We start from the raw sequence: 18,888 nt of genomic DNA on the forward strand, positions 1-18,888 counted from the left end.
TTCATAATCATATAAACATGTCTACAGAGGGGAATATGTAAATTAGAATGATATTCTAGAACTGCTAGAAAGATGTAATTTGTCAAAAAAAGTAATCGATGTTATATGTTTAACACGTAGGCTTTGGTGACCAATATCATCCATAATACAGGTTTTTGTTTGGGTTAGATCGCACAGAGCGTTAACCGAAAGAAAACGCACACTGACGCTTAACTGAATGCAGTCACACCATCACCCCACACAGAAATCCGCTGTCATCAAGACGCTCATACAACGGGCTAAGAAAGTTTCAGATGGTGATAGTCTGAGAAGTGAAATTAAACATGTTAAAGAAGCGCTGCAATTAAGCGGTTACAATGATGCACAAATCAACAGGGAATTGAATGCCAAAACCAAATCAAATAACACGAGCATTGAAATTGACCAATTAATTAAAAATATTAAAATATACCATACATTATGGGAGTAACTGATAAACTAGCCAGATGTATGGAAAAATAAAACCTCTGAGTCAGATTTAGCACGGTATATAAAATACAGAAATTTATATCTGGTACAAAAGATGTATTACCGAAGCTATCAACAGAAGGTGTGCACAGGATTAATTGCACTTTTGGCAAATGCTATGTTGGGCAAACAGGGCTAATGATCGGCACGAGACTAAAAGAACATCAAAGAAAAATTTAATACTTCCAAATGCAACTGTCAGCAGCGGCAGAACACGCGTGCCAACAAGGACACTCAATTGATTTTGACAATGTTTAAGTTCTCTGCAAAACTAGTTACTACTGGCCAAGACTAATTAGAAAATCCATCTAAATTTAGAGAAATAAAAATAATTTTAACCGTTCGGATAGCTACAGACTTAGTACTGCTTGGAAGGGAATCATCAACTAATACATTGTTTAAATGTGTAAAGACGACTTGAGACACTGCTCTTGAGATGGCACTTTATTGAAGACGCGTTCAAGTGACACAGGCGCAGACCTCCACTGCAACAGCCCCGAGTCTCCCACAGACCGAGGCCACGCCCCCCTTCCCGAACATTCTCGCCGACTCTGGACGCTCGCTCTACCGGCAGATTCCACCGTCCTCTTCCGTCACCTGACCACGCTCCCTTCTCGATCATTCCCGTAGCCACCAGTCCCTTCGCACTCACAGCTGACTCCCCTGTCATTACCTCCCGTAGCCACCAGTCCCTTCGCACTCACAGCTGACTCCCCTGTCATTACCTCCCGTGGCCACTAGTCCACTCACACCGCATGCAGACTCTACTGTCATTACAAATGCATGCCTATACAGGTCACCATACTTCAATAGGGATTACCGTTGGTACGGCTATTTCAGTACACACAATCAACAGGAAGTACAAGAACAATGGGCTTGCATAATGCACATGCATAATGTACGTTGATTACCATATAAATAACCCAAACGGCAATGGATACCCATAGTCATTTATATGCATTAATTAATCCCCTCCCCCACTTCGCGCAAGGGCACGCAAGTGATGTCATTACATCCACCCCTCTATTTAAGGAACGAAACAGGATAACTTCTTCACAAATCTAGCTAATGCCTGATGAAGCTAGTTGTAATTACTGGCGAAACGTCGTACTCAGATTGTAAATGTTGTGGCTTGGCTCTCCAACACACCGCGTGCTGTACTAGTGACGAATGGCATGTTCTGTTTACGTGACAAACCCCGTTACTAATTGGCTGTCGGGAGGTGGCGGGTTTAACAACACATTTAGACATTTACGCGATCCAACCCCAGAAAACCCCTCTATTATCGAGACTAATTGCTGAACTGGAAAAGAAAAGCCAACATTTCGAATTGGGCGACCAAAAATCGTGGCGCAGATGTGGATTTGGTTTCACTTATAGCGAGGGCATGGCCAGCCGAGTGTCATCTCCATGGTTCGATGCCTCGTGACCAACTCTTACAAAAGACGAGATGCCCATCGTCAGTGAAGCAAGTAAATCGACTTCCGCGAAGTCAGACGCTACATCCGATTAGGGCCAAGGACGAGGAGCTACTGGTTCCTATCGTTGTGCACACAAAAGAGTGCGTGACTTAGACTCGTGCACATCGAGCCAGACTAAGGCACTTTTTCGGCGAGGGAACGCAACATTCCTAGGTCGAGATGTTAACTCCTTTTCCTGGTATGCAAAAGGTCGTTGCTTCGATCCCGACCTGACGCCTACTGTATTCTGTATTTAGAGTGTGTGTGTCTCTCTCTCTCCCCGTGGTCGCGTGAATGTTTCTCCGGGTCCTGCCGGTTTCCCCTCCACATTTAGCAACACGCGTTTAGAGTACTATATTTGGTTACTTTAAATGTACACATGATAAGCCACTTCGTTGAGCTATCATTTGTGGCGAGGTCGCTTCTGAAAAAGAGCTATATAGTCAGTACGCCTTACCTGGTACGATAATGATATAGGTAAAAAAATAGGTTTGATACTGCTATAATTCTTATTATCATAAAATTACCGCGTAATTTTCCAGATGGAAAGCCTCAGTCTCAAGACTCGTCTTCAGTCGGATCGCGCATTGGAATGTTTGTATGGCATGATACGTGTTGCTAAATTCCATTCTAAATATATGTTGGCGACAATTAATGGCATATTAAGTGACTTCAAATGTTGTCGATAATTGTGGATATATTAAATACGTTTGTTGAATTTGTCGTAAAAAAAATCGAACCTTGCATCAAGAATCAATCATTGTGACAAATGTGCCATACGAATGCTGCTCAAATGATGCACTCGCAGAATGCCGGACGGTTGAGGGCGAGGTGTAAACAATTCCTCTATATTTTTCACGCGGAGAGGCAGAGATACGTGAAGGATTTCATATTCGGCGGCGTATTTATTCAGCTACTCATCAGACGAGTGGTCGACACTCAACGCTGACGTATCCTGGCCACAATCCCACCGGCCTCACAGCCTACAACACCTGGCAAGCCCTTCGCATCGTACGCCGGCAACCGCAATAATCGGAGGTGCGGTTCGATTCCATTGCGCGCCACTGATGATATCCGTGTACCCCAGTTGCGTCACGCACTCAAGTCGCTCACAAATACAGGTTCGACAAAGAACGCTCTATTTAGAGCATGGAGCATTGTGTTACGTAATTTTTCTTTTTCAAACAATGGACGAACGTTTCATTGGAAACATTTCACAACATTTCAGAATGTTTGACTTTCACACGCAATCATGTGCTTTAGCTATGAATGCACAACGACAAACATCCCCCCCCCCCTAAAATAAAATGTTTCGCTCCGGATGATCGCTGCCTGTGTTTTGATTTAGTGTGCTGATCTTAAAGGTGCATTGAAAAATTATAATACTCCGATTGATGCTCCTGCTGTTGTGGAGTGACTCATGCAGCCAGCTATGGCTGTATGGTTTTGGTAGTACATGTTGTTTGTCGTTTATTGTGAAAATTCCGTCAGTTCCTATGATCACTGTTTCATTGCTTTATTTTGGTGATTTCGAAAAGTTTACTGGTTTGGCCATGTTTGTTTGTTGTAGTACGGAGTAAGACTGATGGCCTTAATCTAAGTTGTCTTATGGTTGTTGTTGTTGTTTGACTTGCATCCCACTGGGATTTGTGCACACAGCGTTGGTGTACGGTGCTTTTTCTGCAATATTTTGCTGTCTTTTCTTGGTTTTTCTGTTTGCACTTAGTCACATATTCACTTTAAGATGTTTTCTTTGCTCATGTTTTTGTTTGTTGCGGTTGCACCCGATTCAAGAGCCGAATGGCTCACAGGGCTATACCTAATAAATGAATGAACTTGAACTTGAACCCTCGTGTGGCATGTGAACATACTGTTGGGGCAAGCGTCGTTGACGAGGAGGCCAGCACGGCACACGGTGGGGTGGATGGGTGGCCAGCACCACGCCCGGCCTCCTTGGTCGACCCATTGCTGATATGTACACACCGCATCGGGGTTTAGACTGAGTCGACCTAGCGGAGGCCCACGACCGGTTTAGATACCCCCCACTGCTATTGGTTCTGAGCGGGAATGGAACTCGGGTCGCCGGTTGCGTAGCGCAGTGGGTAACCGCTGCTCCATCGCGAGGATTTACACGGAAGATATTGGGAACACATTCCAGTGGGGCCTTTGCTCATCGCGTTTGGAGGTGACATCGACATCGTGCCGACGCAGTGACCAAGTAACACTCCGGTTTCTGGTTCAGCGGCGGACAGTCACCTGCTCGTCACGCTTCTACCCTAACCACCATGGTCGGTGTTTATCGTCACCTTCACGAGTTTATTCCTCCACCCATGTTGAAGACTCGCTCGACCAGACGGAGTGGCAGATATTAATGAGGATATTATATAAAATATGAATTTGAAGATGAAGCAATTAAAATGTTCATGCAAGTGTTCGAATACATTTAACAACTCTATTCCCTGACGTTTGGGCCAACCTGTATATAGATATGACGAAGACAAAGATCCCCGTATAGCATTCACAGACTGTAGGGACAAGTGCTGTTAGCGATCACCTATGAAGGCCAGCACGGCACATGAGGGGGTGGGTGGCCAGCACCACGCTCGGCCGCCTTTGTCTACACACCGCACCAGGTACTCATTTGTGGCTGAGTCAACTTTGGGGAGGTCACATGACCGGTTCAGATAATCGTCACCGGTGTTGGCCGTGAATCGAACTCGGGTCGTCAGCTTCGTAGCGCAGCGCGCTAACCGCTGCGCCACCGCTCCCCACCCGTGTGTGTGTGTGTGAGTAAGTGTGTACACACGCTGACACGGGCACGCATCATCGCTGCCCTAATGCCTAAGACGTTGCGTAACGTCTCTTTGAGTGTGCTACCTTGCGTGGAAACTCATTTCTCAACGCAGATTTGTGATGACATCCGGTGGTCTATTTGTTATTGTTGCTCGACGCCACCCCACCCGGGCGCGTTCCCGTGCGACGTGACGCAGAGCTCCTGCTTGCCGCGGGGTTGGTGGTTCGCGCACAGACGGAGGCTGCGTGTGCACGAGGCGCACGGGCAGAGCGCGTACGCTGAGTGAGTGAACGGTGAGACGCGGGAGCCCTCGTCGCAAGGTGGAAGTGCAGCAAGTGGGTTGTTGGTGGGGCCTGGTGGGTTTTTTTTGTTCTGCAGCGCAAAGTGTGAGCGGTAATCACCTCGCACGCGTGCGGGTTTCTCCGGTCACGGTGGCGAGATGTTAACTAGCTCGCCTGGTATGCATGATGGTCGTGGGTTCGATCCCAACCCTGACGCCTGCTGTATATTTGGAGTTTGCATGTTCTCTCTCTCTCTCTCCCCGTGGTCGTGTTTTTTTTCTCCGGGTCGTCCGGAGTATTTGGCTGCTATACATTTGCACGTGATAAGCCACTTCGTTGGGCTATCATTTGTGGCCAGGTCGCTTCTCAAAAATAGCTGCATAGCTCAGTGGGCCTTATCTTGTAAAATAAAAAAGTTGGTTAGTTTCATATCTGATTTTCAATGAAATGCCAAAAATGCAAAGCAGGATCCTCTTTACAAAGGGTATTGAAACTCACTGAGTTGTTTCTGTACTGACAATTCATTTGTTACCAACACTACATGGTGCTTGTACGGTATTTCTAATTGCTTTACACATACAGTACATATATGACATTTTTAGATGGAGTGGTGGCGCAGCGGTTAGCGCACTGTGCGGTGAACCTGACCAGTGAGTTCGTTTCCCATGTTAGGTGCAGTGAGCAATGTTTGACCCCCCTTCTTCACCAACTCGCACTGACCCACGTGGTGAAGTATGGTCAACGCCCCCCCCCCCGCCTCACACCCCCCCCCCCCAACGAGGGGCACGGCGTGGGGGTGACTTCATCCATCATCGTTGTAAATGTTAAGTTCAAGGTCATGTTTCTCACATCCCCTTCACCGCCTTTTCCCTAACCCAGCAGTCCACCACATTTCGTCCGTCGATCGGCAGGTCGCGCGTGGCGGGGTAAAGTGTGGGGGTATCCCCCCCCCCTCTCCCCCCCCCCCCCCGCCTCTTCCAAGACATTTGCCTAACGTGGAAGAGTAGACCAAACTACCATCGACAATCCATCGAGCACCTGCATATGAACGAAAGGAGTCCGCGTGTTCTCTCTCCCCACGTGGGTGTCTCTCCGTGTGCTCCGGCTTTGGCCTTCTCCATATTTAGAATCAACGTGCGTTTAGACTCATTTGTCTGCTACTATGAATTCCCATGTTTGATGATGATGATGATAATATAAGACAATTCGATAAGCTCTCGTGTGTGGCCAGGCCGCCTCTAAAAAATAGGCCATACCTCAGTGTGCTTTACCTGGGTCATGAAATGGATTAGTTTTTAGTTTCTCTCCTTAGATGCGGTCCATTCCTAGTGGAGGCCCTTCCGTCGGCATCGGCATTAGCAGGCACTTGCGGGGCTGCGCCGTTACCTCGTGCATGTACTAGCTTCTAGCCATTACGCGCGCGGTTAGAATTGCAAACACAATACCCTGCAAGGTCTATACAAAGTGTCGCCTGTTGCTTGCTCTTGACAGAGAGCAGTGACAGAATGCACCTGCTTTTTATTTGCACTTTGGATTTAAGTTGCGCCCCGCAAACCGACTCCGTGCACATACAAATAATTGACGTGCGCGGTGCCTGTCAGAACACTGCACGTGCCATGTCTGCATACGCGCCTATCGGGTTACCGCGATACGGCAACACCACGATGTAAGTACCACGATAATCGTGCAATATCTTGCCCATCTCGTCAAGGAGCACAGACCATCACGCGAACTGCGCTCATCCTCGCAGCCAGAGCCGGTCCCAGCCACTAAGCGACCCTTGCAATTGCAAAGGGCCCCGTGGCCAGCAGAGGGCCCCCTAGAGTCACTGCGAGCTCGTGGGTGAAAAAAATTCATACATCGAAGGGGCCTCCAACCAAATTTTGCTTAGGGCCCCCAAAGGTCTAGGGCCGGTTCTGCTCGCAGCAGCAGCATTTTGGCTGGGCCGTCGAACAAAGGCGGTCGCCGCATCGCGCGCTTTCAGATGCGCTTCTGCGGCCGTCTGGAACGCTCTTCCTTCCGATATTAGGAATCCACTGGAGCTAGTGCACTTTTAAATCTAGAGTGACAAACACATTTCTTGAGAACTGCCTTACGTGTTTGGTTTATTGTCCTTCCCCCGCACCTCCGAGTCGCACGAGTGGCTATGTATGGTGCAAAAGAAGTTCAACGTACGTGTACATACATAGTTATTGTACGTTTTTGCCAAATATCGAGATGGTGTGATTATTCTTTGCTCATTAACAAACAAATGTAAGCATTACTTGCTACTGCTGCTGTTGTGTTGGCAGTGGTGCACAAGCACAAATTAACAGGAAAACATCCTACACATTCGTCAATTAATAGTGGCCTTAAAACGAAGTGAAAAAACATCATAGGTGACGTTTCGGGCAATGACCCTTCCTCACAGCACACGGAGAGGCCAGAGAGGTAGACTGGATTGTTGAAGGTATTTTTATATATATTAAAAACATATTTACGAACTAACAAACACCACAATGAAAGTTGTAAACGAACAGCTATTCGTCCATTAAGCTGCACGTGCGCTAGAAGCGTTAGGGATCGTAATGTCTCTCTCAATATATAACGCCAGCCCAAATCTCCCGTAAGTCACGTGATTTCGCTGGGGCCACCCCCGCTCTGCATGCCTCGAGAGCTCCCTCGAGTGGGAGGATCTTCCGCCAGCGGTGGCGTGAGCGAGCAACTTGCAGGGGCCGCGCCTCTATCGCTAACACAAATTAAGAGAGCCATGGTCACGGTTGTTTAATTCCGCAGCTAGATGAATGAGTAAGCGATGGCGGGTACTAGGTACACGAGCGCAGCATCCTTGGGCAATCAACGGCTGGATGAGGGCCTCCCCGTGCCCTATCGCTGGTCAGTGCGGGTTCGTAAAGCCGATGGGTGCGCCGGGATCTGTTGATACATCACTCGCCGTGGCCGGAATGAAACTCGTTCTAGATTTGAAGCTTTCGTGACTGCAATGATTCATATTCTTAGGTTTTTTTCGGTAAAGTCACGTAGGTAAAAACATTAAAAAGTAAAATAAAATAAAAATCACGACGGAAGCTTGTGTTGCCTCCGAAACGTCGTGATTTTTATTTTATTGTACTTTTTAATGTTTTTACCTACGTGGCTTTACCGAAAAAACCTAAGAAAAATGAAACTCATGTTGTCCGGCTTCAGAGAACAGCGCGTTAAGCACCGTGCCACCGCTACCCAATGATTATTTTTTAAACCTGTAACCAAGCAAGTACATTTTAGTTTTAGCGATGGATAATTAGCAGATATATTTTTTCTGCAACCCGTCAGCCATGGAAATGGACCGCATCTCGAGGCGACGTTACAAGCAGCGCAACATTAGCAAACGGAGCGATGAAAATGAGTTGACGTGCAGCTGCTCGACGGAGCATTATTACATCGGAGGATCGGTAAAGTTGGTGGCGGTCCGTCGTCCAGCAGTGGATCGACCATGGCGGATGACGCTTTGCGCAATTGCTGCGGAGAGCACGCCCGCAATGAATCGTGTGCTTTGCGTCCTGTAACGATTGCGACAAAACACCGACCCAATGCAGAGAGAAACATTGCCACACGAATTGCAAGACCAACACAAGGGTAATTCGCGCGCGGTGACTGAGCGTGACGAATTCGTGTGATTGCACAGGCATCGCCGAGAAGTATTCGGAAAGTGGTCGCGGGTGACTCGGCTATTTTTGCACGCATTGCTGAGATCCCGTGTCCGATTCCGACAGCGAGCCGACGGTCAAAACTCGAGTCACCATGACTGCTGCACACGCGCGCACAAAAATAAACATCGCGTTTGGTTATCTGCTTCCATGGTACTCGCCTCCAACATATAACGCTGTTTCTTGGTTGGCCAAAACACAATTTAGACTCGGGGATGTTAACTGAAATATGTGTTTTTAATATAAAACATGTTTTTAAGTGTAATTACAATTGAATACAATTATTTCTCCGCGATTCCTGCAGTTAAACCCCATTGAGAGAGAAACCATTATCAACCACAGTGGCTGATGGTATCCCATTATTTAACAATTTTACAAATAAAACGTAATCCTATTCAGTTAATTTGAATTGTGATTTGTTCATTATTGCACAATAAGAGTTGCAGTGATTGTATAATGCTGTGTCTTGTTTTTTCATGTTTTAAAGTACAAGCCCATAATAAAATTATTGTATTATGTTTTATTTTTATTATTTTATTATTTCCCTTCTACGTGACTTTACCGAAAGAACCAAGAAGATGAGCCCCCTTCTTTCGGTAAAGTCACGTAGTTAGAAATAAAATAAAACAAATCACCCTGCCTTGTCACAGACCAATTCTGACACTTACTGGTCACCCCGTGTCCTTATACATCTCAACGTTCATCCGACAAAGTCCCATCACAAGGGAGAAACAAACACGAATAGACAAACATTGTTTTACTCAATTTCCCTGTACAAGAATACGGGTAAACCGTATGGATTGACGGGGTATGTGACAACATTACGAATCACACTACACAGCACACTCTGTACTGTACACAACTCAGATAGGGTATGTAACAACATCACAGACACGTGTACTATATCTGAGCTGCATACAGTACAGAGTGTGATGTTTGATGTTATGAATAAACTCTTCCCTTGGGTCCTGGTACCCCCTCCCCCGCCAAACTAGTTATTATATAAGACACACAAAGAAAAAGATCCCCCGTATAGCCTTAGCAGACTGTTGGGACAAGTGCTGTGAGCAAGCACCTGTGATGGCCGGTACGGCACACGAGGGGGTGGGTGGCCAGCACCACGCCTGGCCGCCTTTGTCTCCCTCGTGGCGATGTTTACACACCGCATTACGTCATCATTTTAGGCTGAGTAGACCTAGGGGAGGCCCTGGAGCGGATCAGATAATAGTCACTGTGGTTGGGCGTAAGGTGGAATTGAACTCGGGTCGCCGGGTTCGTAGCGCTAACAGCTGCACCACCGCTCCTGACACACACACACACACTCACCAATACAGCCGCTATTCAACACTAAGTGACGACAGTGGACGTTACCACGGCGCCTGTGCCAGGCCAGGTGCACTTTGCGGCTATCACGTGAAGTGTTGAAGGCTCGCTGACAGGAGGAGGTATCTGGACAGACCCAGCAGGTGCCACGGGTTGGCCGACTGAGATGACCGGCAGATGCACCACAAGCTGTTACCCCCCTTACTGTGCCAGGCTAGGTGCAGTTTTTTCCGCCCGGCTCTCCGCTCGTGAGTATAAAATATCGCGAGAAGGCAAGTGTCGTCACAATGTTACGAGTCATGTGAACAACGACTTACACGTGTAATGCATTTCATTGTCCCTGTAACTAAACAAAAATAGGGAGGGTGGGACTTTAAAATTTCAATGTATTCGGGTTTGACTTGGTGGAATATTCCACCCGGGTGGAACCCGAGCCCTAGCTCGGCTCGGCTGACAAGCGCACACGTACAACGTGTTCAGGTGACGTCTCTAGACCACGAGTCCCCGAAACCTCCGTTACCCCCACCACGCCCGCCACACAGGTTACTGAATATACAACACACACACACAGATCGCATGTCCATACCGCGAGACAATGATGTGTGTGTGTGTGTCAATTGCCCAGCGGTGACGTGATCGCCGCTCGTTTCAGAGGTTCGCGGTTCGACTCCAGCAGGCCACCCTGGTCATAGCCGGGGCGCGGCGGTGGAGAGATGTTAACTACCTCGCCTGGTATACAGGAGGTTCGCGGGTTCGATCCCGAGCCTGACGCCTGTTGTATATTTGGAGTTGGCATGTTTTCTCTCCACGTGGCCGCGTGGATTTTTCTCCAGGTCCTCCGGTGTTTCACCTCCACCTTTGGAAACGCGCGTTTAGAGTATTTGGCCGCTATCAATGTCCACATGGTAAGCCGCTTCGTTGGGCTGTCACTTGTGGCCAGGTCGCCTCTCCCGGGTAAAGGCCCACCGAGCTATATTGCTCCGTTCCGTCTGATTCGCAGCCATTCGAAACGAGTCGGCCACGAAGTGCTCACGTCATGGTCCAAATTTGCCCAAATTCAAGAAATGACACGACAATTTACAGCACCGTACTCTGTTCGGATCACATGAATAGCAACATCTGTGAACCTACAGCAGACTGTGTCCGTGAAACACAGCGCCTTCGCGTTAGCCTTGTTGCTCTATAAGAATGGCGCGAACACAACATGTACTAACTTAGGGGCCGTCCATAAATGACGTCACGCGATTTTGGACGATTTTTTACCCCCCCCTCCCCCATCGTCACGCGGCGTCTCAAAAAGTCAGACCCCCCCCTCAAATATGACGTCACAAACCTCTGCCCCCCCCCCCCAAAAAAATAAAACATGCTTCAAATCGCTTGAGACTATTGTCATTGTAGTGCGTATTTAATGTGGCGCTGCACTCTGACGTTGTAGGAGAAAACATTTATTAAAAAGTATATTTAATTAAGTAGAACGTGTTGTCTATATTTGTTTAAAGTTGCGCATTTTGATGTGACGTCACGTTTCTCAAACCCCCCCCCCCCCCTCCTCGTCACACCCCTAAGTGCGTGACGTCATTTATGGACGACCCCTTAGTAATTTAGTAGTAGAAGTTAAGGCGTCTTCTTTCACGTTGCGTTCTGTCGCCGCAACGTGGCGCTCCAGGGCTCAGTGTGAAGAGCCCCACAAAGTCCTTTGGGGCCGTCCATAAATGACATCACGCACCTAGGGGGGGGGGGGGGTCAGACATTTGTGACGATGTGTGACGAGTTTGCATTCCGACCGCAGGTATTGTGGTCAATGCAAACATGACTCCTTGTAAAAAAAGGTGTCAGTTTTGTTGCCAGATAAAAGGGTACAAAAACAATTATCATATTTTGCTACTGGCAAAGCAGGTTCCAATGGTGTAAATGTGTCGTAACCCTCCACCACCCGACACAGCCAATTAGTAAGGGATTTGTCACGTCAACAAAAAGCCAAATAGTTTACTTACTTCAGCCCACCGGCGTGTTGGAGAGTAAATCCACAACATTTACAATTTGAGCAGTGCGACGTTTCGCTGGTAATTACATCCAACATCGTCGGGCAATTTGCCAGAATAACTTAGGATGCCGTTCCCTATCCTACAGAGGAGAGTGTGATACGATGCAATGCGTGTGTTGAGACTGGTGGGAATAAAATGTTGAATTCTCTGTAAATTATCACTCTTTTAGTGGTGTACCTCCTAAAAATGGATCACCCTGTATTTAGTTGACGATGATTATGATGATGATGATACCACAATCCACGGTGATGATGACATCTATAACACGATGCAGAACTTCTCGCGAAAGTGTTTGGGGTGGAGCGGAAGGTTGAGACGACGATCACGGCATCTGTCCCTTTCTGTATGGGGGGATCGAGCATTGCTCCCTCGCACGCGCTGGTTTTCTCGCCCCGCGCGCATTGTCTGATTCGGGTGGCCGCAGTCGCACTGTGGGCTGTCTTTAATTCCCCACATGCGGAGGAGGTGTGCGCAGCGACCTGTTGCTGTTCTGAAACGGTGGACGAAGCACCGTGGGTTTCGTGGCAGATCAACGCCGTGCGTGTCAACCGTGCTGTCGTCGATGAGGCTTTTATTTGGAATGTCCACAGCACTCCGCAGTGCTCGCCAGCGGTCTTCAAATGACCCCGCGCAACTCTCAGTCCCGTGAGTTTCGAGGATGTTGTCGTACCTTGGCTCGCCAGGAGAGGGCGGTACATCGGCAACGGGGACTCCATCTCAGTTGCGTGCAGGAGGAACCGCAAAGAGGATGAAGGCGAGCTGGCGCCGAATCCTCTCCCCCGAGCTCTACGGTCCTTTATATATGAAGGTGTTATCGGCCAATTAATGTGTGTTTTCATGTGGGGAGGAAACCGGGGCACCCGGTGAAAACCAGCGCGTGCGAGGGAGCAGCACTCTATCCCCGGACCAATGGAAACAGGTGGCAATTCGTCCACCTGCTCCGCTGCCTTCTCTTGGCGAGCCAACGTATGGCAGGCACCTCGACCCTGACGGGAAGGGAGTTTCTCAACCTTCGTACGATTTCGATTTAAAGCTTTCGTGACTGCAGGGATTCATCTTCTTGGTTCTTTCGGTAAAGTCACGTAGAAGGGAAATAATAAAATAATACAAATAAAACATAATAAAATAATTCTCACGACGTTTCGGCCACAACGCAAACAGTCGGCTGCCTGCGTTGTGGCCGAAACGTCGTGAGAATTATTTTATTATGTTTTATTTGTATTATTTTATTATTTCCCTTCTACGTGACTTTACCGAAAGAACCAAGAAGATTTCGTACGATTATTCACCAACCCTCGCTGCTTCCTCCACAGTGCCGGGTTGCAGGTGGCGTGCATCGCCACCATCGCGCTCGGCTTGAACGACGACGACGACGATTGATGGTGGTGGCGGTGACATATATAGTGAGAAAGACACGGCCACAAATAATAGAGACACGCTCGGCTGTTGCTGTTCACCATTTAATAAAGCTCACCATCTCTATGTCCCCCCCCCCTCCCCACAACGTGGTCAGCGCTCGTTCCGTTAACATCTCCACGCCGCCGCTGCAAGTCCCCCCTGGGGGTGGGGGGGGGTTCCACTACAACGAGTACAGAGCGAGACTCATAGCTCCAAGCGGGGCTGCTCCCTCATATTGACTCCACGTGGCTTTTTTTTCCGGCTGTGGATTTCACAAAGGGGTGGTCGAATAGCGGTAGGGTAGGGCTGCCAAATTTCGGTGGTTTTATATTGCTCATGCGTAATCGCACGCGCGAAACATCGTTCGAACCAAAACATTCGCCAACACCGCGGTGACCAACGTATGATCAAGACGGCGTGGCGAGGTGTGGAGGGTGCAAGTAGAATTTTACTGGCCTCGATGTGGAGCAATGAGTCGTGACTCACGTTTAAAGATTCTACTACAGCGTACCCTGCATGCAAGGCCACCCTCCCCATGCGAGTGAACCGTCAAGCCCTCTCACGTGCTCGGCATGGTCTGCCCGCGTAGGGAGGTTGGACTGTGCTTGGCCTAAGAGGCCAGAAGCTGATTAAAGTAATGTCAACGTTACGGATATAGTGTGTACATGTCTGTATGTATGCGTGTGTGTGTGTGTGTGTACTATGTATGTGCGTGTATAAGATGATATCAGCACTTGCCCCAACCGCCTGTATGTTTACACGGGGGATCTTTGTTATTTTTGTGTGTGTGTGTGCGTGCGAGAAAGTGTGTGCGTGCACGTATGTTTGAGCACACGTGGGAGGAAGGGTGCGTTCACACGCATCACACGTTCTCGTCGTGCCAGCAGATTTTGTCGGGCTCTCGAGCGAACGCTGGCTCCGTGCTTCGCGTGGAGACCATCTTCGACTTCTTAATTCTTTCCCTTGTCCCCCTTTTCCTTCTGAGGCTTCTTGCCTTCTGAGCTCTTGGGCACTTCGCGCTTGCCGCTCTCGGAACTCTGCGCCTCTTCGTCGTCGACGGGCAGGAAGAGGTCCAGCGGAATCGTGGGCAGGTACAAGACCAGAGGGTCACCCACGGCCGTTTGGATTTTTCCTGAAACAATAAAAAAGGGGGGTGGGGACACATTTGTAATGCACCATGTACTCGAGTAACGACCGCATACCTCTTCTTGGTTCTTTCGGTAAAGTCACGTAGAATGGACTCTGTCTCCTCGACAGACCTGTTCTCCACCTGAGGACGGCTACTTGCGTTGTGGCCGAAACGTCGTGATAATTATTTTTATTATGTTTTATTTTTATTATTTTATTATTTCCATTCTACGTGACTTTACCGAAAGAACCAAGAAGATGAATCCCTGCAGTCACGAAAGCTTTAAATCGAAAATTTATCGCAACCCTGTTAACCCCTTGTCAGTGCCCTACCTTATTACAGACCAATTCCAGACCTTATTGGTGACCCCCCATGCCCTTATACATCTCAACGTTCATCCTACAAAATCCCATCATTAGGGAGAATCACAAACAAAAAGACACAAACTTGTTTTGCCCGTATTGAAACGGCTGTACGCCGTATGGACCTGAAAACTCAATTTCCCTGGACAAGAATACGGGGTAAACCGTATTGGTTGACACGGTATGTGATCGTGTTATTGTTAATTGTCCACAGCGTAATTTGCGCCAAGGGCACCTCCAAATGCTGCAGTATTTATAGACCGCACAGGAATCGTACGGAAGCGTCTGAAACCACAAGACGATTGCCCAAGATCTGTGATCCTATATTGGGATGTTTGGCCAACTCGTTGCATTAGAGTCCGCTCAGAACGTATTTTGAGCAGGATTGAAACGGGGATCTGTGTATGGCATTGAATTTCATCCATGCGCAAACTGGGATTTGATCGAAACGAAAACAGTGACCGCGTGGTTGAGTGTGTGTGAGTTTTGTGTGAGTGGTGTGTGTTTGTCGTGCGCGTGTGAGTCCGTGAGGTTTTAGTGGTGCGGTTAAGTGAGCGGTGGCTGTCTCGACAGCAGTATCAAGTTGAGTGACGAGTGTCTGGTGGTGAGGTCAGGTCAGAGATGACTGAGGAGTGGAGTGAGATGCGTGTGGTGAGTGCTGAGGATCATATTGCGTGCCGCGCCACCCCTTCTTGTAGGAGGGGCTGCCCTATAAGTTGTTATTTGCACGCGTAACTTGACTCTGCATAGGTCACAATCCAAATGTTCAGGTCAATCGCTGCGTGCGTATGTGTGGAGCTAGTGGTACAGTGATTGGCGCGCTGTACTATCAGACGGGTTATCTGCGTGCAATCCCCAGCCACGGCTTAACATCGGTGGCGAATCGATATCTGAACATGTCCTGGGCCCCCCTTCGTTCTCCTTTCACCAACTCGCACTGCCCAGCCTGGTGAAGTATGGTCAAACAAGCTCCACGACAAACAGCGTGGAGAGGAGGCCTTTGTCCAGCAGCGGAATGTCAAAGGCCTCTACATTTATATGATTATTAACAGTGGCGAACAATTGAACTGGTTCTGGGCCTCCCCTAGGTTGACTCAGACTTACATTAGTACCTGTTCGTGTGTGCAAACATCAGCGCTGGGGGATTAAGTCTAATGGGCCTCCTTATTTTAACAGGCGATTGAATCGTCTGCAAGCGATAGCTCCCTATGCGTGTGTTGAGATCGGTGGGAATAAAATGTTTAATTCTCCGTAAATTATCACACTTTTAGTGGTGTACCTCCTAAAAATGGATCACCCTGTATTTAGTTGACGATGATTATGATGATGATACCACAATCTACGGTGATGATGACATCTATAACACGATGCAGAACTTCTTGCGAAAGTGTTTGGGGTGGAGCGGAAGGTTGAAACGACGATGATGGCATCTGTCCCTTTCTGTATGGGGGATCGAGCATTGCTCCCTCGCACGCGCCGGTTTTTATCGCCCCGCGCGTATAATACACAACTCATCATTCATTGGCTGAACACGTCTTCGTACATTTGCACCTCCCGTGCGCTGCTGCTTACGATGCGTTGTGAGCTGCTGCTGCTGTTTGCATGAACGCCGCTATATATATTTTAAATCGCTCATCCAGCAGTGGACGAATGCAAATGACTGTGCACGATGGGCATGAAGACGATGATGGTGATGGGGTGTACGTTGTAAACAATCGTGCTCTGCGGTGAAGGCTCACCACTGGACCCCGGCAGAGGAACAGACGACACCAACGCCGTGGCGAGGACCACCACGAGCAGTAGACGCAGAGTCACGGACGTGCCCAGCAGCATGATGACGATTTCTTTTCTTCGTGCCGTGCGTGCAGAGAGGCAGAGTCGGACGGGTGAGTCGGCGGGTGGAGCAAGCGCAGTGAGCGGAGCAAGCAAAGCAAGCGAAGCAAGCGAGTTGGAACCTGGAGTGGTGGAGTGTGGTGCCGTCTCTGTCTGCCCGTGTATTTATATCCGCAGCCCATGGGCCGTGGTAGGAGGGGAGGATGTGTACCTGCATGCGTGAAGATGGCAGGAGGGGTGTGGGTTGCGTGGATAAGTTGCTGGGGGTGGGGTGGGGGAGTGTGGTGGACATGAGCCTTGGATTGAAGATTGATGGATGGTGGTGATGGAGCGACGGTGGAATTAGTGGATACAAATTAATCTGGCTTGGATGTGTTTGATGTTCCGTTTGTAAATATGTGAGCAGTGCTTTGCGCAAAGCCACGCACCCGGATTTGTATTTTTTTACAAACTAGCCACGGTGAGCCATAAGTTTTTATCGAATTTGTGAATTGTTTCATGATAATTGTGATTACTTACTGGGGGCAGTTTGCCAACGTTTTTGATAAAGTGACGTTGACTGGAACGGTGGTCGTGAAAGTTTCTTAGCGCGGTGCGCTATGAACCCAGCCACCTGCATGGAGTTTGAGTCCCTGCCACGGCGAGCATCCGTGGCGAGGGATATCCGAACCGGTTTTTTATTTGTTTCACCAAACCCACACTAAACCAGCGTGGGGAAGTATGGTCGAATAACCTCACACGTGACCGATACTGGATGGGGAGACTTGCATACAGCAGTGGATTTAGGAACGGTTGCACATTACATTTGTTTTTATTCAAATTTACGTGCTCTTAAATAATGTGTAGGCTTACACACACACGGGGCAAGTACTGTTAGCGAGCACCTATTGAGGTCGACACAGGGTACGAGGCAGTGGTGTGGCCAGCACCATGCCCGTGGTATTTTATCTTCAGCAGTGCTCATGTCTACACACAGCACCAGGTGCTCATCCAAGGCTGAGTTGACCTAGGGGATGCCCAGTATATACGTTCAGGTTATCTCCACCAAAGTAATCCGTCGTCCGGAGTTGACTTTTGGGTTCAGAGAGAAGTGCGCTAATCACTGCTGTATTGGGTTATATCTATGGACAAACTGGTCCCTGTCACGGCAATGTTGAATTTCCACCAATCAGTGCCGCATACGGAGACGAGTCTTTGTGCTTGAGAATAGATCGTGGCGACACCTTCATAATCATCACAATGAATACACTCGGCATTCTTACAGCTTAATGCTATTACCAAAAGGCGCTATATTTCACAGATGGGTATATTAGTCTGCCAGTCGGGGCAGTTATTTTGACCTTGAGGTCACAGTCATGAGGTCATAACGGGCAATGCCGCCGATGGCATCACACGTTGTCATCGCCTCGTTCCTTCCGCTACATCTCAAAGTTGTTACCAAGTCAACAACACCATCATCATCATCGCGACTACCATTTGGCCTGAAGTCTTCTCTTCCCGACTTCCGAGTGCCACCCCAATGCCTGGCTCGGTAACCTGCCCTCCTCCGCCATGCTGCACACGTGTTCCAACCAACCCTTTACAATATATATTAACCTTCTCATATTAACCACGTTCGTTTACACATCTCAGCGTGTGTTGACCCCCAACTCTACCACGGCACATTCCATGACACTGCTTTTTGTATTTAGTTGGTTGTCCTTTCTCCCGCACTCTCTGATGAGCGCGGTTGGCTATGTACGGTGCGAAAGAAGTTCAACGAGCATGCATCTCACATCCTCCGCACGCACCTCGTAATAGAAAAGACCACGAGATTGCATTTGATGTTGTAAGATGTCACGTGTTCCAACCAACGCGACTCGGCTTTACAATGAACATGCGCACATCACTTCCCATATTAACCACGTTCGATTACAAATGTACGCGTGTGTTGACCCTAACTCTACCACGGCACATTCCATTATATCTCTCATCCTCACTGCTGCCTCTCATCCTCTTAACGCACCTTGCAGTTGAAAAGAGCTCAACGCGAAACACTCGATGTTGTTGACATGTAAATCACGTGACCGAGAG

This window comes from Lethenteron reissneri, chromosome 11 (assembly GCF_015708825.2).
Source record: "Lethenteron reissneri isolate LAM-NWPU_2019-01 chromosome 11, ASM1570882v1, whole genome shotgun sequence".
In the NCBI taxonomy this organism is placed as follows: Eukaryota; Metazoa; Chordata; class Hyperoartia; order Petromyzontiformes; family Petromyzontidae; genus Lethenteron; species Lethenteron reissneri.